The sequence below is a fragment of the Rhinolophus sinicus genome, linkage group LG01 (assembly GCF_036562045.2).
Source record: "Rhinolophus sinicus isolate RSC01 linkage group LG01, ASM3656204v1, whole genome shotgun sequence".
In the NCBI taxonomy this organism is placed as follows: Eukaryota; Metazoa; Chordata; class Mammalia; order Chiroptera; family Rhinolophidae; genus Rhinolophus; species Rhinolophus sinicus.
This window is the reverse complement of record NC_133751.1, coordinates 102113069-102137354: the sequence shown is the minus strand read 5'-3', so window position 1 is coordinate 102137354 and position 24286 is coordinate 102113069. Positions and strand designations below refer to the sequence as shown.

At 36.1% G+C, this 24286-nt stretch overlaps 1 long non-coding RNA gene across 10 annotated transcripts in view; it reads left to right on the top strand.

Annotated features, from left to right (window-relative positions):
• Positions 1-24286, top strand: part of LOC109456544 (uncharacterized) — a 119899-nt gene that overhangs the window by 19827 nt on the left and 75786 nt on the right. For 5 of the 10 annotated variants that reach the window (XR_012496851.1, XR_012496859.1, XR_012496856.1 and 2 more), the window contains exon 2: positions 2714-2846. The exons of the other annotated variants lie outside the window; for them this stretch is intronic. This is a non-coding gene — a long non-coding RNA (uncharacterized LOC109456544). The remainder of the gene's footprint in view (positions 1-2713; positions 2847-24286) is intronic. 10 annotated transcript variants of the gene reach the window in all.

Below are 24286 nucleotides of genomic sequence, written 5' to 3'. Positions count from 1 at the left end.
TTTTAAGTTGTAATTTGGGTACCAATCTCCAGGATAAGCATCCTTGATTTCTGATGCTATTCTCAGAACAACTCATCCTATTTCGGAATGCTTTGTAGTTAGAAACCCCTTTTAGTTTCAAGTTCTTTCTCATGAAAACAGAAGCTGTCTCTCCCTAACCTCCCACACTGCACAGCTGTTTACCAGGCTTGTAATTAATGAAGATTTTGCTAACAATCATGTGCCCAATGATATTCCGGGCTTCTTGAAAGAATCAGCGTGGCCAGCAATCATTGAGCGGGGAACTTTGTGTGTTTTGCTAATGGGCTGTAGATCAACTAGTGTCTTTTTCAGTAAGAGAATTTCTGGGAGACCCACTGATATATTTCAGGCTAAATTACCCTAGGAAATATGAACTGATCTGAAATGTAGAAAAATTAAAGAGTAATTTTTCAAACTGAATTAGCTTCTTCTGTTGGGCCTATTTAAAGGCCTACAAATCTTCAGGAATTTCCAGATTAATTGTCTGGGTTTGTAGATTTCTATTTTCAATTGTTTATAAAACGACAGCTTCTGCAGCCAACCTCACTTTCATTGTTCCCATGAAGAGAGCTTGATTTAATATAAAGGTTGAAAAGTCAAGTATGTGTAGGAAGCCAAGAGGGCACCAAGCAAAGCAGCCCAGCATTAGAAACCACTGGGGAGAACTGAAGGACTGGGGTGGACTGGAGAGAAATGCTCTGCTCCAGTCAGTTGTTGCCACGTGAGAATATCTGCCTAGTCTTCATACTCCAAGTTTCTCAAGAGAAGCTAGAAATCTGAATTTTACCATGACATCATTTAGCTTGGAAATAGTGGCAACAAACTTGAAGTTTTAGAACAGTACTCTGTAACCCAGTACAAGCAAACGCGTCTGCAACTGGATCCAACCCCAGACCACTAGTTTGTGACGTCTGGTCCAGAAATATCAGCGGTTATGGCAAGGATTTGGAGCTGGTTCTTCACGGTGACTTGGAAAACAACTGGTTGCTAATGATCTAAATGTTCAATTACAAATTGTTTTCTCTGTTTCCTGTTTTTATAACACATCTTAAATCACATTAGACTGCTATGTGAAACCTGCTGGTTAAAGGAAGAGCGACCATATATCCTGGACTACCCAGGTCAGTGCTGCCTTAGGCCTGTAGCAGTTATGCTTATTACTACGATTCCCTGTGTTCCCAACAGATCCCAGCTTGGACAATACATTATATGAACACCATAATTATGTGTCCCTATTGTTCCTGCTCCCCATTTTTCATTTATTTTTAAATTTGTTTCTTTTTTTAAAAAGCTGCCATGAGCATGTTAAATACATTAAAAAAACTGGATAAATTATCATAAACCTCCATGTAGCCATCATTCTATTTCAACCACTATCAACTAATGGCCACACATGTTTCTTCCATACTCTCACCTACTCTCTACTCCTGCATTATTTTGAAGAAATCCCAGATTCCATGTCATTTCATTCGTCATTTCTTATGACCTTTAAATCAATGTTATCCAAGTATTAGTCTACCTCTAAACATTTAATTTTAACCCATTTTATTTCAAATTGTACTTACTTTTCCCCAATACCTTGACTTTTCTGTAGCCTCTTTCCCTCCCCCCAATATCCACCACCACTACTAGGTGTCTGCCTCTTTGTTTCCGAGCAGTGGTACTGAGAAACTTTGTTAGCATTTCTCAAGAACCTTTCAAGAGTCATTGAATATTTGTTGCTGCTTAGGGTGATAGCAAATATTTGTGTCTAAAAATAATTTATTATTATATGTATTATTAAAAATAAAGGATAATTTTGAACTTTGTTTTTTCTAGTCCTTCAACTGCATCCATCTTTTCAAATGTTGATTTGCCCATTGGTTTACCTCTTGAATAATTTTTGGTGAATTTATCTCATTGCTTTGTTACAAAGTTGGAACATTCTTGCCAGATTTCAGTTCTCTGAAGATGTCTGTTGTCTGTTATAGACTAATCCTGGGGCCTAGTTTCAAGCTTTGTTTGACATTTCTGGTGACAAATATGTATTCTGGTGACTATGTCCTTTGAAAAACTTCAGGAATTGCAAATGACGAGAGAGAGAGAGAGAGAGAGAGAGAGAGAGAGAGAGAGAGCAGGTATAACTTCTAAACTCTGGTAACTTTATTAAGCAATCAAAATGCTTTTATTATGTTAGAATTTTCTTCATAGTTTACATTTTTTTGATTAATACCTATGGATACACATTATAGCTACACATAAAATTTGATAATACAAATAATAGATTCCATAAACGAGCTTATTTTGTTAGTTTGTATTTTATCTATTTGAGAACCTTGAGTAAAAAGTATTAATTTTCTCCTTTTTAATTTACTTCTGTGTTTTACTCATATTTTTCTGTTCTATGAATTTTTTTAGTAACTTATATATTAAAATTTTTTTCTTCAATTGAGTCTTTCATTTTCTTTCTATGTTGGTAATTCCCCTCTGCATAGGTTAATAATGAGGACTAGATTTTATCCATACTTAGACCAGATAAGTAGCCAAGGAAATTGACCACTCACTCCATACGTAACAATTGACTATATGAGAAACCTGCAGCTGGGGAAGAACAAGAACCAGTTTCATCCAGCAAGGATAATCCCCTTGACCAGGATGACCTTTAGTTAACTATAATGTCATTATAATCTCATTTACACTGTGGTTACTACAGCTCCCATCATACGCCATGACGGTTCCAGAGGAACCAAATAAGGAAGAGAAAGCAGAAAACTGAGGATCCCACCTACTGGGAAGAAACTGATGAGTCACATCAATGGGACATCACCCATTCCTGCCCCCTGGAGGTATAACTACCCTTGGTCAGAACTTCCTTGGTGCAACTCAATCTCTGACTTCACCCAAACTTCCCTATCAAAGATATATTTTTGTTTCAGTAAACTTTCCTGAATCTATCTTGCTCTTGAATTCTCTTTCTTCCTTCTTTCCTTCCTTCCTTCCTTCCTTCCTTCCTTCCTTCCTTCCTTCCTTCCTTCCTTCCTTTCTCTCTCTCTCTCTCTCTCTCTCTTTCTTTCTTTCTTTCTTTCTTTCTTTCGAGAATAACATGTCAGCTTTATTACTAAGAAAAAGGTTGATATTGAATAACATTCGGGGACTGACACAGTCTCTGGTAGTGCTAAACAGCCTGTGGACTCTGTTCTCCCACCCCACCCTCCTGCATGTGATTTAGTTACTGTAAAACTTACAGCATAGACATTGAGGAGTAGAGCAAATCTTGTGTTCTTTATAGGTAGACATATCTCAAAAAGAAGGAAAGGAGTGAGCTGATCCAGACATGCATAATTCCTTTTTCTAAACTGTCTCCCAAATTCCTTCCTTGGGGAAGAAAAGTGAAGGTGGGGCAAGAGGACACAAATGTGATTCTAACAGAGCCCGATTCACATTTCCTAGCTTTTTGTTCTCAACCCATTGGGTTTACCCATTAAGACTATGGTCAACCATATTATAATCAACCAAAGTATTAGCTACCCCCTTGAAGGAGGAGATCAGGTGTCTATTAGAGCAGGCTCTTGCTTTCATGAGGCTCCCTCAGTTCCAGCCACAGCTCATTTGGGTTATTTCCTGGGTACTTGTACTATTTTAAGTTTGAGTTATTTGCCAACATTTGTGTGTGTGTGTGTTTTATTAGTTTTGGATGTACAAAACAATGTAATAGTTAGAAATTTAACATTTATGTCCCTCACACAGTGATAACCCCTCTCCCCCTATCTACTAACCCCTTTGAAATCGCATACAGCCATTACATTTCCACTGTCTCTATTTGAATTCTTTCTTGCACGGAGATAAGAACCTAGTCACCACTGCTCTAGGTTGAGTCCTTTCTAGGACATCTCCCTGAGCTTCGGGCAGCAATATTAAACCCAACTAAATGAGTAAATATATATATTTTAACTTTTATTAGTTTCAGGTGTACAAAACAATGTAATAGTTAGACATTTCACCCCTTACAAATAACTCCCCTCCCCCAACCTATTGCCCCTCTGACATCCTATATATCTATTACAATTCCATTGACTCTATTCCCTATGCTATACTCCATATCCCATGACTATATACATTAAATTATAGTTGACATACAATATTATTCAGCTTCAGCTTCAGGTGTACAGCGCAGTGACCAGGCATCTACACCTTCCATGAAGTGGTCTCCCTAATAAGACATGTGCCCATCTGACACCCTACAAAATATTTACAACATTATTGATTATATTCCCCAAACTGTCTTTCATATCCCTATGGCAATATTGTAGTTACCAATTTGTGCTTTCTAATCTCTTCCCCTTCTCCCTCATCCCCACCCCCTCCCTTCTAGCAACCATCAGTTTTTCCTCTATATCTCTGAGACTATTTCTGTTTACTTTGCTCATTTATTCAGTTCTTTAGATTCCACATATAAGTGAGATCATATGGTATTTGTCTTTCTCCAACTGACTTATTTCACTCAGCATTATGTTCTCTAGGACCATCCATATCACTGCAAATGGTAAGATTTTATTCTTCTTTACAGCCGAGTAAATGTATTCTTTTTTTTTATTAAAATTTATTGGAGTAACAATTGTTAGTAAAGTTACATAGATTTCTGTAACACATCATCTATATATCACATTGTGTGTTCACCACCCAGAGTCAGTTCTCTTTCCATCACTATATATTTGATTCCCTGTACCCTCATCTACCACCTCACTCCCCTCTTACCCTCTGGCAACCACTAAACTATTGTCTGTGTCTATGAGTTTTTGTTTCCTCATTTGTTTGTCTTGTTCTTTTGTTGTTTTCAGTGTTATATACCACATATCAGTGAAATCATATGGTTCTCAACTTTTTCTGTCTGACTTATTTCACTTAGCATTATAATCTTAAGATCCATCCATGTTGTCGCAAATGGTATTATATCATCGTTTCTTATGGCAGAATAGTATTCCATTGTGTATATATACCACAACTTCTTTATCCATTCATCTGTCAAGGGATACTTTGTTTTTTTCCATGTCTTGGCCACTGTAAATAAAGCTGCAATGAACATTGGAACACATATGTCTTTATGGATAAATGTTTTCAGATTTTTTTTGGTAGATACCCAGGAGAGGGATTGCTGGGTCACATAGTAATTCTGTTCTCAATAGTTTGAGGAACCTCCACACTGCCTTCCGTAACGGCTGCACCAGTCTGCATTCCCACCTACAGTGTATAATTGTTCCTTTTTCTCCACAGCCTCCCCAAAACTTGTTGCTATTTGTCTTGTTGATGAAAGCCATTCTAACTGGGGTGAGGTGATATCTTATTGTGGTTTTTATTTGCATATCTCTGATGATTCGTGATGTTGAGTATTTTTTCATATATCTATTGACAATTTGTAAGTCCTCTTTGGAGAAATGTCTCTTCAGGTCCTCTGCCCATTTTTAAATTGGATTGTTTGTTTTCTTATTGTTGAGTTGTATGAGTTCCTTATATATTTTGGACATTAACCCCTTATCGGAGGCATTGTTTGCAAAAATCTTCTCCCATTCAGTTGGTTGCCTCTTTACTTTGTCGATGGTTTCTTTTGCTGTGCAGAAGCTTTTAAATTTGATATAGTCCCATTCATTTATTTTAGCTTTTATTTCCCTTTCGGAGTCAAATTCATAAAATGCTCTTTGAACCGAAGGTCCATAAGTTTAGTACCTGTTTTCTTCTATGCAGTTTATTGTTTCAGGTCTTATGTTTAGGTCTTTGATACATTTTGAGTTAATTTTGGTACATGGTGACAGACAGCAGTCTAGTTTCATTCTTTCTGGTTCTCCCAGCACTATTTTTTGAAGAAGCTGTCTTTTCTCCATTGTATGCTTTTGGCTTTTTTAGCTAAAATTATCTGTCCATATTTATGTGGGTTTATTTCTGGGTTCTCAATTCTATTCCGTTGGTCTGTGTATCTGTTTTTCTGCCAATAACATACTGTTTTGATTATTGTCACCCTGTAGTACAAGCTGAAGTGAGGATGTGAAAGACCTATATACTGAAAACTATAAGACATTTTAAAAAGAAATAGAAGAAGACACACAGAAATGGAAAGACATTCCGTGTTCATGGATTGGAAGAATCAACATAGTTAAAATGGCCATATTACCCAAAGCAATATACAGATTTAATGCAACCCCATCGAAATCCCAATGGCATTTTTTAAAGAAAAAGGACAAAAAATCATCAGATTTGTATGGAACCACAAAAGACCCCGAATAGCCAAAGCAATACTAAGTAAATGTATTCTTAATGAATATTTATCTCTCATACTAGACTGAAAGCTTCTGGAGACCAGAGTCTGAATTTTTTATATCTCTGTATCAATGTATTAACATAGAGTTTGAAAATGGTAGATTCTCCAAATATTTGTTGACCTAAATTCTAGACAGGAAAAGTCATCTTTTATTACATGTTACATGTACCTGCTGACCATAATATAAATAAATACATATGTATGTGTTACGGTCTTATGAATTATAAATATTTAAAACATTAGCAGTATTGATGGATTTCTAAATAAAGTATAGAAAACTTTTAGCCATAATTCTGCCATTTAATAAATCAAACTTTTTTCATTAATTTATTTTCCTTCCAAATTGCTACTTAACTATAAGGGAAATAATTTCTACAGAGTTATAATTATTGGAATAGATACTTTGTTTTAAAAATCAACTATATTGAAATATAAATTACATACAATAAAGTGAACCCATTTTTGGTGTACATTTTGCAAAAGTTTCAGAAAGTTTTGAGAAATTTATATGCCTATGTAATAATCTCTACAATGAAGATATAAAAGACAATCATCACTCCATCCCAATCAATTCCCTGCAGGGCTGGATCCAGGCAACACTGATATATTTTGTGTTACTAGAGATTCACTTTGTCTTTTCTAGAGTTTCATATCTTTGTATGTGGCTTCATTAGCTCAGCATACTGTTGCTCCTTATATCAGTAATTTATTTCCATTGCTGTGCAGTATTCCATTACATATATGTGTATATATAAAATGTATATATATAATATATATATATTTTTTTACATAGAAAAATAATATAATTAGAATTCATACAAAGTAGATTATTACAAAACAAGTACACTACAAGAAATACATCTTATATCGAAGCACAAACATTTGGAAATATACATGGAAGTATACGTTTAAGAAAAAACATTTATTTTTAAATGCTGAGTGGGAAGGCATAGACTGAATTCTGGTTTACTGGTGTATAAATTTATATATGTATAAATTTGTTTCTCTGTATACTTGTTGATAGACATTTGGGTTGTTTCCAGTGTTGGGATATTATGAGTAAAGCTGCTGTGAACATTCAGGTAAAAATCTTTGTTGGACACATGTTTTCATTTCCTTTGGGCAAATACTTAAGAATACAATTATTGATTGATATAGGTAACTATAGGTTTTCTTTTGTATAAACTACAAAAGTATATCATTTAAATTTTCTGTCAGAAATGTAAGAGAGTACGAGTTGCTCTACAACCTCATATGGCACATAACTATTTTTATTTTCATATTCAATATAATTTTTGAATGCTTTTTTGGCCTTCCTAGTTAATTTTTATATTTTGAAAAAATCTGTATTTAATTAAAAGAAGGTGTTAGAAGATAAAGGAATTACTCTTTTTCTAGTTATTCCTACAAGTGTCTGTAGTCTTACTGTAGCTACAAATTTTCTGCCCAGCACTGGCCCTGGGTAAAATTTGGAAACAAGCAAAGATTTTGCTTTAAATTTCCTCTTTCCTCTAGAAGTCCATCTCTGTCTCCTGCAACTCATCATTCCAAGGTGGCCTGTCATTATAAGTTATACTTCTACCTTGGTTTTCATCAGTTTAAGGACAAAGTTTTTTATACTTTAGACTCCTGATTCTGTGTTTTATGTGCTAATGCCTTTAGTGGTAGTGATTTTCAGTGAAATATATACATGATCCTTAATTGCATGTTGTTTGAAGACTTATCCTTTGTATTGATAAAGTTAGCTCTAATAATGCATTTGGTCATTTCTAGATTTTCTCTGACTTTTGCAGGTGTCTGATTCCTATCCTGCGAAGAGTACATAAAAGAACAAAGCATCGTGTGTGTGTGTGTGTGTATTTACCAACATGCATTTTATTGCCCTGAAAAGAAGAGTTATTTCTCTCCAATATCTTCATAGTATTCTAGTATAGGATGTGTTGGGGAGGAGTTTTCTACTTTTCAAACTTTTCTAAATTCTCTAGTCCTTCTGTATTCTCTTCTTTGCCTAGCTGGGTAGATAAAGTGCAAGCTTGACGTGCTTCACAGCCAGAATGAATTTTCATTCTCCCAGTAACTTGAAATACTGCAGTCCTCAAGCACTCAGTCACAATGCTTAGTCACTGGCTAGGTCACCACCAAGCAGTCAACCTCAGGGGATGGTCATGTTCAAGATCAGTTCATTATACCAACCTGGTCCATTCTTTTGTCTCTATTCTCATAGTTATGTGAGGAAAGTGCAGGATTTAGGCTGCTTTGGAAAATTTAAACCTTCTCCCCAAGTTTTTCACTGTGAAACAACTAGAGAGGGATGGACTTCAGAGTCAAACAGACCCATCTCTGTGTGTGTATTCTCTCTCTCTCTCTCTCTCTCTCTCTCTCTCTCTCTTTCCGCCTCCCTCCCTCCCTCTCTCCCTCCCTCCCTCCCTCCCTCCCACCCTTCCTTCCTTCCTTCCTTCTTTCCACCTTCCTTCGTTCCTTCTTTCCTTCCTCCTTTCCTCCCTTCCTTCTATTTCTTTATTAGTTTATTTATTGTTGAAAAGGAGATAAAAGCATGATAAAATTTCAAACAATTTAAAAGGGTCTGCAGTGTAAAGAAAGTAAGCAGACCCTCTGTCTCAGGTCTCTTACACTCTTTTCCCAAAGGCAGCCACAGATATAATTTTCTTACATATTTTTCCATAAATGTTTTATTCATGACCAAATATGCATTTGTGTTTATACCCTTTAATTTATATCCTTTTAAAAAAATCAGATGTATTTGTACTATTTTCATTTAAAAATGTGTCTTAAGTATTGTTCCCAAACAGCATCTACAGATTCACCTCATTCTTTTTTTTTTTTTTTTTTAAGGCGGGTGCAGCTCACAGTGGCCATGCAGGGATCGAACCAACAACCTTGACTTATTAGCACCACATTTCAACCAACTGAGCTAACCAGCCACCCCTCACCTCACTCTTTTTAAACACTGTGTTTTTCTGCACTGTGTTTCTATTGTATGGGTGAACATACTTTGTTGAACCAATCTCCTATAAAGGGACCTTTTGTTATTTCCAGTTAAAATTTTTTTTTGTTTTGTTATTAAAGATTACATCACAGTGAGCTTTTGTAGAGATATATGAGGATAGTTATTGGAAACATTCCTAAAGTGGATTGCTGTGTCTAAGCATTTAAATTTTGATAGTTATTGCCAAATTGTCCTTCACTGAAGTTGCATCAATTTACCCTCCATTAATAGCAAGTGCGTTTGAAGTGCCTGATTTCAGGCTATGTACTATCAAACTTCATTCTTTGCCTACAAATTAACTTCTCTTCAGTTAATAAGAAACAAACAATCTATTTTCCTTCCTCCATTTTTTTCTTCCTCCTTTAATTTTCTTGTTTTTAATCACAGAATAAGATATTGAGGTTATAACTTATTAGAGCTAACCATATACTCCAAATGTTGACTATGTAATCACTCCTTATAAGGAGAAAGGTGTTTCTCTGGGCCTACTTTCAATTTCCATGCTTCGATACTCCTTTGCTTTAACTCTGTCCACATGCTGGTGTGTGGCAGTGTTAATTGGGCATTCTGCTTTTGAATCTCATGTAGAATGTACATTCAATTAATTTACTACAAAATTAGAAGAAAATGAAGAGAATGAACACAGCCATTAGAGTTGTTGTCAATACTATGAGTTAAATGTAAATGGAGAAAGAAAACAAGAAAACTACTATTAAGTACACCTTGCCCTCCTCAAACGGAATACAATACAGATGTACAATGTTAATTATTTCCACCATCTATCTATTTCAAAGCTGTGAGATTGAAACATGAATATGTCAGGTATTTAAATACTAATTTATTTGTAAAAATCTGTACTTTATTAAAATGTCATTATATGTATTTTAGAGTTAAAACTCTGCACTATGTAGGTGGGGAGGTAAAATTCCCATTTATTGTCCACCGAATGTGAGGGAAATTGGCTTTGTCAGGAAGCTGATTGATATCTCGAAGTGTTTTGTTTTCAGTGACTGGCACTGCCGAGTTACAACCATCTATCATCTAACAGGTAATTAGTCAGATTTCTCATCATGAGCCTTCAATCCTGCTGTTTTATTATTGAAATACCACAAACCAGTAGGCAATTTGAATGCAGATAAAGTTCTCTGTCATGGGTGTAAGGACAAAGACAACATTTTGCAATTCAGCAGAAGTGAGTTTGAATAAAAGTCACTGAAATGTAAGTTTGGCTCTTACAGAAAATAAATATAAAAAATTTACTTTGCTACCCCATTTGTCTTCGAAAGTGACAACCGAGAAATTTGCTGTTTACAAAGCAATGTAGTGTTTTAATATGAACTTACTTTACTTTTCAAGTAGAAAGTTAAGTGGAAGAACATTGATAGCATGAAAAATAAGATTAGATAAAATAAATGAACTAGGTCTCGAATAGATTTCATCCTATTTCCAAAATATTTTGAGATAGTGGATAAAAGTAATCTGTAATTATTAGGTTGGCAAAAAAGTGATTGCAGTCTCTGCAATTATTTTTTAACCTTTTAAACCACAATTACTTTTGTGCCAACCTAATAGTGGTATCTAATAGAATGAAAAAGTTAATTAACTCTTTTTTCAATTGTTTTTTCATAAGAAAGCTTAGAAATTAAAATAGTTGGAAACTCTAAAGGTAAATTATTTGATCATTCTTTCATGTGCTTTGTATTAGACAAGCTTGCTTCTGAAGCTGACACTAAGACACCTTAGGAGACTTCCTCTATGGTTTACAGATTTCAGGCAATTGATTGGTAACTTCATAATATCTAACATTGTTTTCTTGACTTAACTCAAAATTATTATCTTTCAGAAAAATGGATCTCAAAAACTTCAGCTTTCCAAAAAGTCTCAGGACACCAGAGTCATTATTCCTTAATGAGGTGGAAATACAATGTCTCTTCTGTCAACTTTTTGTTGTGGAAATAAATACATTTGCCTGCTTTCTCAAACCTTAAACAATAATTTCCTTTATTCAATAAAGTATTGTATATGTGCCACACAGATATTAAAATTAACAGATCAAGCAATGTTTTAATTCAGTTACATAGTAATGCTTTCCAGTGAATAATAAATTTTACCAGAAAGTTTTTACACAATTGCCTAATTTAAAAACATAAACTAAACTCTAGTACTGTATGAGGATTGAACCCGCACTTTATAAATATTTGTACAATGTGGGCATTCAACAATTCCTATACAATATGTAGAATATAATACCAATTATTGTCAAATTGTTTAGACTTATTTAAAATATGGCATAAATTCTCCTGTAGTATCTTTATGAAAAATACATCAATGTACACATATATCTTTGTGTTTCCTTAAATAGCATAAGCTTTGGTTCTACCATGAACATTGAGAAATGTTCAGGTTCACATTTCATGTGAAGAAAAATACCAGTTTATTACAAGCGTTTATTGCTTATAGTATCTTCATTCATTAATGTAAAAAGTACTCTTATAGGTATTATCACAGAAAGAATAAAAACTTAAGAGATTGATTATAATGTTAAATAAGCGATCTTGTTAGGTAGAAAAATAGAATATTATGTACATTGTTGCTCAATGTAGACAGAACATGTGATTTTTCCAGGCCTGGTTTCTAGACTGGTTGTTCTAGACTTTAATCACTCAGAGGCCTGGATAAAAAAGATCACAAATCTCTCTTATCATACAAAATGCAAAGTTACTAGTCTCTTGAGAATTTTATTTAGATCGTGTTTATGTAATATTAAATAAACATAAACTGAAACATTAAGTCAAACTTCTGGAGTTTTATAGGCTTCAAAATGGGGTACACATACCCTGCTTACTTGGCCCATTGTACCGAAGCGTATTGAATTTTATTTTGGGTTGCAAGGGGATGGAAACTTTAGATGTTTTTATTGACTACTTGACTACATTACGGTGTAAAAAAATAGTTGATAATAACCAAGATCTGTGTAGTGACAGGCGAAAGAGTAAGCACTTTAGGTTCATTTACTCATTGAATTCCCCCATTGAGGGAGGTACTTCATCCCCATGATGTGGATGAGATACTGAGGCTGTGACAATGTACTTAGTCAGATTTCAAATGGCTTGTAAGATGGTGGAGCTGTAATTTGGACACAGGCACTTTGACATTGATCATAAGCACTTTGCCTCACTGCTCGCTCACACCAAAGCAGAACATGTCTCTCATTCTAAGCACTTCTCTGCTCAGTCATTCTGGAGAGACGTCTATGACAGTCTTCATCTGGGGACACCTATGAGTGGCATATGGAGTCACCATCCGTCTTTGGTACCTACTGATAGCTACTGCCTGCTGGTCTTGCTCTGATAGACTTCCTTTGGTCAGCACTGCTGCTTCTTTTCATGCACTGCCCTCATCTGAAGCTGAAGTCCAAAGAGGTGAAAGGACCAATAGAAGATAATACAATATTAAATGGAAGTGCTGGATAATTCTTCACCGCAAGAAACACACATCATTTTTTATACACTCAACTGTATTTTACTTTGAGTATGTAGGAACAAAGTGGCATTAATTATGGAGTCAGAAAGATCTGGGTTAAAAATCTGAATTCTACTAGTTAAGAGGAGGGTTTATGCCTGAGTGAATTACTTGACAACTCTGAATCTCAGTTTTCACATCTATAAAATGAGAGTTGATAAGAATGCATTTCTAGCTATTCTGTGTGTCTGGTGTGTGCAAGTGGTGTTAGACAACATACTATCCTCCCACATGCCCCTGTTTCCTCCTGTTTGAAAGCTATATTAAGTCTTCTTGCTCTAATTTCAGTAAGTTTAAACATAGCACTAAAACAATAGGAAACTTTATTCTGAGTTCTTTGACTTAGTTTAACTGGGGTAAATTGTAGCCAGTAAATTCTTTATTCTTATGTATCGTTTGTTGAGTCAATTGGCTGATATTCATGAGCTTTTGGGAAGATACTTAATAATACCCAGATTTTGAACAACTATAATAGGGATGGAGGAAACATTTGGAGGTGATGGATATGTTTATGGCATTAAATGTGATGATGGTTTCATTGGTGTTTACTTATCTCCAAGCTCATCAAGTTATACACATTAAATATGTAAGGTTTTTGTATATCAATCATACTCCAACAAAGTGGTTGAAAACAGATTTTTAACAAACCCACCTATGAAAATGGTGGGTAGTGCATCAGGATATAATTCTACATTGTTTAATCCCAGTATACATTTCCTGGTCTTTCTTAATAACTGTATTCCTCAGGTTTGCTCTGTGGATTGCATAAGTTAGATTCACCTGAGGTGCTAAAAAATTTATATCCCTGGGCCCTACCTAGGAGATAATGAATCCGCAGCTCTGGACAAGAGGACCAAGAACACACATTATTCAAGAAATATATTATTGTGTTGATTGACTTCACTGCCTACACTTCACCAGCATCTAAGGATTTACTAATATTCTAGATTTTGAGAGCTCATTATATAGTGCAAATGCCAGATACACAAACAATTCCAAAACAACACAACAAGGGTTCAAACAGAGGTATGTGAAATGTATGCTAGAAAAGCATAGAGGAGGAAATGACTAATTGCATGACCCTGGAAAATCAGAGGGCACTGCTTACCTTTGGGTCATGGCAGTTGAATTGGGTTTTGAAGGATGGGTATAATTTTACCAGGGAGAGAATGGGAATTGAAGGCAAAGAAGAACTATAGATTTTGAAGTGCTTTTATATATTATTCTTGAAAATATAAGTCAATACAAACATTTTGGAGGTCAAGTGGGCAGTTACTGTTAAAATGATTTTGTACGAATATTCAACCCTGCATTTCCACTTTTTGATTATCTACTCTAGAAAGACACCCACAGATGTTCACATTACAGGAGACATTTTAAATGTCACTCATCAAGGGAATGGGTAAATAAGTCATACTGTCTTGACTTATTTATTTAGCAAATGTTATACTGATATTTATTATTATTGATATTTATGAGTGGCTAACATGTATCAGGCACTCCCTAGGCACTGGAGATAAAGCATTGAACAAAACAGACAAAAATGTCTGCCTTAATGGAGCTTGTATAATAGGAGGGGAAGAGAGGCAAGAGAGAAAACTAAGAAGCAGGGAAATCAGTTTGGAGGCTATTGTAATAGAGATGAGAATGATTGTAGCTGTGACCAGAGCTGGGGGCTTGATGTGGTAAGCAGAGTTTGGATGTTGCATATATATATATATATGGAATACAGAGCCACTAGAATTCCCTGACAGATAGGATAGGGAGTGAGCAAAACATAAAGAAGTCTGAGAGGATTCCCAGGGCTTTGGCCTGATCAGCAAGAAGCAAAGTGGGAGGAGTGACTGGCCTGAGGGGAAATCAGGAGTACAGGTTTTGACATGATAGCTCTGACATCTATTAGAATCCTATTAGGGATGTGAAGTACTCAGTTTTACGGGTAAATCTGGCGTTTAGTGGCAATGTATAGCTCAGAGACATACATTTGAGAGCTATCAGTGTGTGAATGATATTTAAAGGCATGAGATGGAGAAAATCCCCAGTGGTTCCAGAATTTGGAATAATATTCAAAAATTAAAAAGACTAAGGGAGATAATAGCATTTGATAAAATTAATAAGACAAGATATAGAATTTCTGCCACGAATCAAGCACTGTTCTAAAGGATTTGCATTTAAACCTTATAAAATCCTATGAGGGAGATAACATTATCCCCACCTTTCAGATAAGAAAACTGAGGCAGGCAGGAGGTTAAGTAATTTGCCTGAGGTTATACAGGTGTTAGGGGGGAGAGTTGGGGTTTGAACCTAGGCTCTCTCTTCTTTACCACAGACAAGATTAAATGAAAATAATTTGCAGAATAACGTTATCAGTCTGATATACATATACATATACATATACATATACATATACATATACATATACATATACATATACATATACATAAATATCTCAAACACCATTTATTTCTGTACTTATTTTCATAAATAATTGCAGAAGAAAGACCTGGATGTGTGCACATCAAACAGGGATTAAAGTTTGGGGTGGCTCACAGAGACTTCAGATTCATTAGTTAAAACAGTTACATTTGTTGGGAAATGAAGAACCCCTTGGGTATGCCTCAATATCCTGATAAATGAAGTGTTTAATCCCACCTTTTGATCACTCTTAAACCTAAGTAGACTCCTACTTGGAAAGACTTCTTAGACATAAGTGAGGAAAACAATGCTTATGGATATTGATTTAGGTCAGAAACTATTGAACCAATATGTCCCATATTTTTCATATAATTTTATTAGAAGAAATTTTATCAAAACAAAATTTGTCATGGATGGGCTTTAGCCTATATAAAGTAGTATGACGTTACTTGCTTACCAACTCACTAATTTGGATTAGGATAACCAGCTGAAGCCATAAATAATTTTCACAAATAGATTATTTGGATTTTACTTCAATATGCTCTATTATGCTAATATTTTAAATATCTTGTGAAGGGAAATACTAATTCAATCAAAGGCTACTCTACTGCTTAAAAACTTGCCCATGCAAATATCCTTGATTATTAATTCATTGACTCATAAATAAAGTATAAATCAAATTAATTTTGACTTTGCATTCAGTTTCATCTTAAGGCCACATTCTGCCCTTTTGCATACCAGCTGATGTCCCTGGGAAGGGTTTGCAGCTGTTTCCACCACCAGTCTATAATGACTTACCTGCCAGACCTTTGCTGCACTCCCTGTGAGAACCCTGTGGCAGGATATTGATTTCTTTAAAGGCTATTAACATTTTCAATGACGGGGGTGTGAAGGATAAACCAAAGGGAGACAGGAGGAAGAAAGCTCAGAGAAGACTTCAGTGCCTAGAGAAGTTAATCTGCTAGTTATCTGACCTCTACACCTTTCAGAATATGATCCTGGTCTGAAAAATCACTTCGTAGCAAAGTTTCTGTGAGAGCTTCTGCTTCAGGCTAGAAATACTAGCACCGTTTCTCACTACTCTTTTCCTTCTAGTGAGATTTTTGTAGTAAAATGTCTCATGGATGTCCTTATATTTGGAAAATATGTGATTAGAGCTGAATTGATGATTTAGGTGAATACTTATTTATCATGGATACTAAGCACTATGCTTGATGCTGGGTATGCAAGGGTATATCAGTCTAGATCCTTAGCATCAAGGCTGAGAGGGTAGAAATACAACTTAAGCTATAAATACTATCCTAGCATATGAACAAAGGTGGGAAAACTCTGTAGGCAGTGATGACTATCCTTCAGGCAGGGAGAACAGTCAGAAGATTGCAGAAAGGAGCTGACATTTGAGTAAGCTTGCTTTGAGCCCATAAAGGTTTAAGCACTGGGATGGTCAGAGCGGTGTAGGAAACCCCCAGATGTAGCCATCTGTTTAGGAAAGATGGCTGTGATTGGTGTGTTGAGGGGGCATGGAGTGGGGGAGAGATTGAAGTGTGAGTCTATTGTGGTGTCATAGTTAAGACAGGGCTTTGGATTGGATTTGGGCAGCGTAGGGGCAGGACAGCAAGAATAGGAGAGAGATTTTGGAGGTACATCTCATGTGACATGGTGAACCGTTGATCGTGGAGGTTGAGGATGGAAGGAAGGTGGAGAAGGAAGAATCAAGTTTCAGTCTCTAGTATCGATTACCAACATAAAGTACCTAGTATAGATTACCAAGTATTTTTTTGGGGGGTGCTATTATTAATTATAGGTTCAGTTTTGTGTATGTAGAGTTTGGGTTTCCAGCAGATCATTCACATGGAAATGTCATGTAGGAGGTTCAAAAGATGGGTCTGGAGTGCAGGAGAAGAGCCAATTCTGGAATTATTAATATTAGGAGTCATTAGTACCCAGGTGATGGCTGAGGCCTCTTTAGCTGATGTTCCCCAGACAGGAGCTCTTTTTTGATTACCTCTCTGAGCCTCATTTTCTGAGGGTCAGTTACTCATGCTCACTAAATCTGCTTCTTATCAGTAAAGAAAGGAATAGTAATCGCACCTATTCTAGGGGTTTTGGGGGGATGAGTGATAAGACAGAGCGTGTAAAGCATTGTGCCTGGAACCTAATAAGTGCTCATTGTGGGTATCATCGTGGTGGTTGTTTTAATTGCATAAGAGCAGAGACAGTAGAGTACTGGGGATGGTGAGTTAAATCACTCCTACAAGACATATAGAGATGACAGGTATGAGAGAAATGACAAAAGCCTTAAAGGAAAGCTTTTTTTTTTTTTTTTTTAAATAGGTGGAGAAATAGGTATATTTATACAATTATGTAGCTGGGGGAGAGAACAGAGATGAAAAAAATCTTGGAGCTAGGTCCAGGAGCTTAGTGGTCATGTTCCCAGACTTGCACATGGATCTGGCACGCATGACTGGGGGCCTGGAGGACATGGTGAAGATTTAGAAACTGCTTCAGTGGGGAATGAGAAAAGACGCTGTTCTGGGTATCTTCCTCTGCTGATGATTAATTTTTAAGGTCTTATTGGTTTGACCAAAACCTAGATTTTCTTCTCCACTAAAAGCTTAGTTTAGTCCTATAATATTAGACTCTTTATTCATGCCTACATCCCAGTTCAGTTTCTAAACAGCCAACTAGTCTTATCTTTAAAATGCACATATTCTGACACATCCTTAGTTAAACATTTCTGATGTATTCCCATTATCTACAAGTCTTGATTCATTAATATGCTTCTTTTCTAAAAAATATGTGTCTCTTTTAAAAAAACTTATTACATTTATTGGGGTGACATTGGTCAGTAAAATTATGTAGGTTTCAAGTTTACATTTCTATAATACATCATCTATACATCACATTGCATGTTCACTACCCAGAGTCAGTTCTACTTCCATAACGATATATTTGACCCTTTTCCCTCATCTACCATCCCCGTACCCCCTTACCCTCTGGTAACGACTAAATTGTTGTCTGTGTCTATGAGTTATTCTTTTCTTGTTTGTTTTTCTTGTTCTTTTGTTGCTTTCAGTTTTATAATCCACATATGAGTAAAGTCATAAGATTCTCGGCTTTTCCTCTCTGACTTATTTCGCTTAGCATGATAATCTCAAGATCCATCCATGTTGTCGCAAATGGCAGTATTTCATTTTTTCTTATGGCCAAATAATATTCCATTGTGTACCACATTCCATAATATACCACATCTTCTTTATCCAATCATCTATCGAAGGACACTTTGGTTGTTTCCATGTCTTGGTCATCATGAATAATGCTGCCATGAACATAAGGATACATATATCTTTACGGATAAATATTTTCAGATTTCTTGGGTAGATTTGTTTTTGGCTCTTTTGTCGGAAATTATCTGCCCCTATAAATGTGGTTTTATTTTTGGGTTCTTGATTCTATTCTATTGATCTGTGTGTCTGTTTTTCTGCCAATACCATGCTGTTTTGATTATTGCTCCTTTGTAGTATAAATTAAAGTTAGGGGTTGTGATACCTCCAACCTTGTTCTTTTTTCTTAGGATTGCTTTGGCTATAGGATCTTTTATGATTCCATACAAATCTGGTAATTTTTTGTTCTATTTCTTTAAAAAATGCCATTGGGATTTTGATGAGGATTGCATTAAATCTGTTTATGCTTTGGGTAATATGGCCATTTTAACTATGTTGATACTTCCAATCCATTGATTAGCTATGTTGATACTTCCAAGAACACAAAATATCTTTCCATTTCTTTACGTCTTCTTCGATTTCTTTTAATGATGTCTTATAGTTTTCAGTGTATAGGTCCTTCACATCCTTTGTTAAGTTTATTCCTAGGTATTTTATTCTTTGTTGCAATTGCAAAAGGAGCCAAAAACATACAATGGAGTAAAGAAAGCCCCTTTAATAAACGGTGCTGCAAAAATTAGAAAGCCATGTGCAAAAGAATGAAACTAGACTGCTACCTGTCATCATGTGCCAAAACTTAACATGGTTCTTCATTCTCATTCATCTTCTCCAATATGCCTCCAAAGTTCCCAGTATTCCTGAACTATGATATGCTTTTTCATTAGGTTGACCATGTACTGTATTGTCCAAAGGACAGCACTTTCAAGAGTGAAAGGGGGTATGATTAAATAATTATTTCAGAACAAATGCAATAATTGGATCCCTGTATCTATCATCCCACTGATTTCTCACATTTGTATTTTACTTGTATCTACCATTCATTTTGCTTGTAATATCCCCATTGTAATCAACCCCATTCTTTCCTGGTGAAATCCTATCCATCCTTCAAAACCCAATTCAATTGCCAAGTGCCAGAGGTAAGCAACCCCTTTGATTTCTGTGGCTGGCACAGTTAGCCATTTCTTTCTCTGTGCTTTCATAGCACACATTTTGTGTACCTCTGATTTAGCCCTACCAGGTTTTTTTTTTTTTTTTCAACTTGTTAGCTTGTATATCTTCCCTTTCTATTACACTGTGAGATCCCAGAATCCAGAATATTGGTGTATACTTGGCATCTGGTACAGTGTCAGGCCCATAGGATTCATTAGATAATACAAATCACATATTCCCTTGAATTGTCATTATCTTGTGTGCCATTCCTTATTAGATTATAAAATCATGGAGACTTTGATTGTTTCCCGTTTATTTTTAATCTACTTCAGTACTAGCACATTTTCCTGTAAGAAGTAGGTCCTGAGCTACATTGGTTGAATGGAAGAATAAAAATACACTGAAAAATACACTTACATTTCAGGCTATTAGTATATAATTCTAAAAACTTGTCCTTGAAGGAATATATTATTTTATAAAATTCTCTCCTGTTAAACGATTTCCAAACTAAAATTTCAGCCTTGAGTTAATTTTCAAAGAGATTATTTTGTGGGTAATTGTGATTTAAATTTTGTGGGTAATGGTGATTTAAAGTTTGTACTATGTTTAATGCTCTTACAAGCAAGCCCTTTTAACATTGATACAGGTTAGCTAGCATGTCCCTAGGCAGACAGGGAGGTCCCTGGAGGAATAAACAAAGACAGCCATATCCTAAAAATCCAGGTTTTGAAATCACTCCTTGTTCAGGGACAAAATGTAACAAGGCCCTGAGGTTAATCATAAAATTCCTTTTGGCCTGACAAATGGAGCAGATCTGATAGATAAGAGTGGGTTACTTTGCTAATTCCTTTAGGATGGGCAAGCAGAACAAACCTGGTAGATGAATTTGATTAGAAGGTGCCAGTTCCCTTCTTCAAACAGTTCTCTTTTTCAAACAGCTCCCCTTCCCCAAACAGGCAAGGGAAGGTATAAAACTAAGAGCTTTCGCCTCAGTCATGGGGTCAACTCCATTCAGGACTCCCTCCTGGCTCGGGAGCTCTAACCCTTTGCTTTCAATAAACTATCCTCTTTTTAAAACTCTTTGCCTCTCCTGGGTCCGTGTTTCCATTCTTCAGTCTCATGAGACATGATCCCGACCTCCACCCAGAAACTGCTGGCAGATCCAACATCATCTACATCATTTGGGGACTCACAGGAAACATATTCCTCCATCAACATCAGTTGAATTTAAGTGTGCAATTTCTTCTTATTTAGCTCCCTGATCAATAAATATAGCAACCTGTATCCTAGGGCTAATCCAGGTTTCTGAGCTGGGCTTAATTGTATGCATAGTGAGAGGTCAGGGAGAGCTTTCTGTGAAATGATTTAGGAATTACAATGTTCATATAGGAAGAACAGATACTGTTCTGGAAACAACCGCCATATTGTTGCTTTCCACAAATTTTCTTCCAGGGAGAATCCAGAACGAAGCCCTCGCCTTCTGATGGGAGAAACAAACTGGTTGGGTATCTGCCTGCACATTGGGAGTTTACAGATGTTCTCTGATAGTGTTTGTGGAGTTAGCCTTTTAGCCGGTCTGCTCCTTACTAGTCACGCTATTGAGATAAGATTAAAAAACTACATGAGGCAGGATTTTTATTTTGAAGTAGTTACTGCCAGAATCTTCAAACTATTTAAATTAGTTGCTAAGTGACATTTTGTTATTTGAAGTAATTGAGACTGTCAAAGGCCGCAGCTGTCCCTTCCATAAGCAGTCACCACTCTGAGGTGTCAGAGACCAAGGGAATCATGATTTTTTTAATAGGTTTTATTTTTAGCGGTGTCAGTCAGTCATGCTGACTGAGGGCTGACACAAAAGCCAGCATATAAAGAGATGTCATGATTTGTTACTTTTATGCAGTCACCTTGGGGCAGTCATTATACCAAGTGAGCAGTTCACAGCATCTCTTCCTGCGGCTCCTACTGCCGTCTCTGACCCCTGCTGTTCCTACAGTCATCTTTCTCCCTCTCCTGCCAGCACTGTCTTCAGCCAGGGTTTTCCACCTCACTTTTCCCTGCTTGTTTCCTAGAGTATCGCAGAGAGCTGTGCACTGAGTTACTGGGAAAAGACACGCCCGCCGTAGGTGCTGCCAGGTTTCTGCCTCTGCCTGCAGACGACAGAGGGGCAGCCCATCACAGCTGGTCAGATGCGTACTCAGTGTGCTGTGGTGTCCAGTGGTACAGAAAATTTTAAGTATCATAGCACTTGTAAGACTTTTCAAACTGCTGCTATCTATTATTATTCTATATGAATACCAACTGAAAAGATTTCTAATTCCTTATTTTGTGCTTTGAAGGTTGGCAATAAAATATTTCTTATGAAAATTATTACAGTAAAAAATGTGATGGTGCCAAACGACCTCTCTCTTGTCTATCAGTAGTAGAATGAATAAATAAATAGTTTTTGGTGATTGCAAATAATGTTGCTGTGAAAATTCTTGTCCCTGTCTTTTAGTCAGTTTGTAGGTACACATTTTTGTTGGTTATATACCTTGGTATGGAATTGTTGGGTCATAGGGTTTACGGGTGTTCAGTTTTAGTAGCTACTTCATTTTCACTTAACTTCCTGTTATCAATATTTTAATTTACTATGTAATTTTTTTAAATTAAAGTTTATTGGGGTGACAATTGTTAGCAAAGTTACATAGATTTCAGGTGTACAATTCTGTAATACATCATCTATAAATCCCATTGTGTGTTCACCACCCAGAGTCAGTTCTCCTTCCATCCCCATATATTTGATCCCCTTTACCCTCAACTACCACCCTCCTGTCCCCCTTACCCTCTGGTAACCACTAAACTATTGTCTGTGTCTATGAGTTTTTGTTTCTCATTTGTTTGTCTTGTTCTTTTGTTGTTTTTGGTTTATATACCACATATCAGTGAAATCACATGGTTCTCTGTTTTTTCTGTCTGACTTATTTCGCTTAGCATTACACTCTCAAGATCCATCCGTGTTGTCACAAATGTTCCTATATCATCTTTTCTTACCGCCGAATAGTATTCCATTGTGTATATATACCACAGCTTCTTTATCTATTCATCTATCGAAGGACATTTTGGTTGTTTCCATGTCTTGGTCACCGTAAACAAAGCTGCAATGAACATTGGAGCACACGTGTCTTTATGGATAAATGTTTTCAGATTTTTTGGGTAGATACCCAGGAGAGGGATTGCTGGGTCATATGGTAATTCTATTCATAATTTTTTGAAGAACCTCCACACTGCCTTCCATAACAGCTGCACCAGTCTGCATTCCCACCAACAGTGTATGAGGGTTCCTTTTTCTCCACAGCCTTTCCAACACTTGTTACTATTTGTCTTGTTGATAATAGCCATTCTGAATGGGGTGAGGTGATATCTCATTGTGGTGTTTATTTGCATTTCTCTGATGATTAGTGATGTTGAGCATTTTTTCATATGTCTATTTGCCACTTGTACGTCCTTTGTGGAGAAATGTCTCTTCAGGTCTTCTGCCCATTTTTCAATTGGGTTGTTTGTTTCTTTGTTGTTGAGTTTCATGAGTTCCTTGTATATTTTGGATATTAGCCCCTTATCGGAGGCACTGTTTGCAAAAATCTTCTCCCATTCAGTTGGTTGACTCTTTAATTTGTCGATGGTTTGTTTTGCTGTGCAGAAGTTTTTAAGTTTCATATAGTCCCATTCATTTATTTTAGCTTTTACTTCCATTGCCTTTGGAGTTAAACTCATAAAATGCTCTTTGAACCCAAGGTCCATAAGTTTAGTACCTATGTTTTCTTCTATGCAGTTTATTGTGTCAGGTCTTATGCTTAAGTCTTTGATCCATTTTGAATTAATTTTGGTACATTGTGACAGATAGCAGTCCAGTTTCATTCTTTTGCATGTGGCTATCCAGTTCTCCCAGCACCATTTATTGAAGAGGCTGTCTTTCCTCCATTGTATGTTTTTAGCTTCTTTGCCAAAAATTATCTGTCCATATTTATGTGGTTTTTCTTCTGCGTTCTCAATTCTATTCCATTGGTGTACGTGTCTGTTTTTCTGCCAATACCATGCTGTTTTGATTATTGTTGCCCTGTAGTACAAGCTAAAGTCAGGGAGGGTGATACCTCCAGCATTGTTCTTTTTTCTTAAGATTGCTCTGGCTATTCAGGGTCTTTGTGGTTCCAAAGAAATCTGATGATGATTTTTTGTTCTATTTCTTTGAAAAATGCCATTGGGATTTTGATGGGGATTGCATTAAATCTGTATATTGCTTTGGGTAATATGGCCATTTTAACTATGTTGATTCTTCCAATCCATGAGCATGGAATGTTTTTCCATTTCTTTATGTCTTCTTCAATTTCTTTTAAAACTATGTATTTTTTTTTAAAATTAAATTTATTGGGGTGACAATTGTTAGTAAAATTACATAGATTTCAGGTGTACAATTCTGTATTACATCATCTATAAATCCCATTGTGTGTTCATCACCCAGAGTCAGTTCTTCCATCACCATATATTCGATCCCCCTTACCCTCACCTCCCCCCCCACCCATTTTTAAAACTAATTTTTAATAGCTGCACAATATGTCAGATAGTGTTTATAATGCAGTTTACCGCATCCTTTCCTTACTGGTTCAGTATTTTGCTGGCTTACAA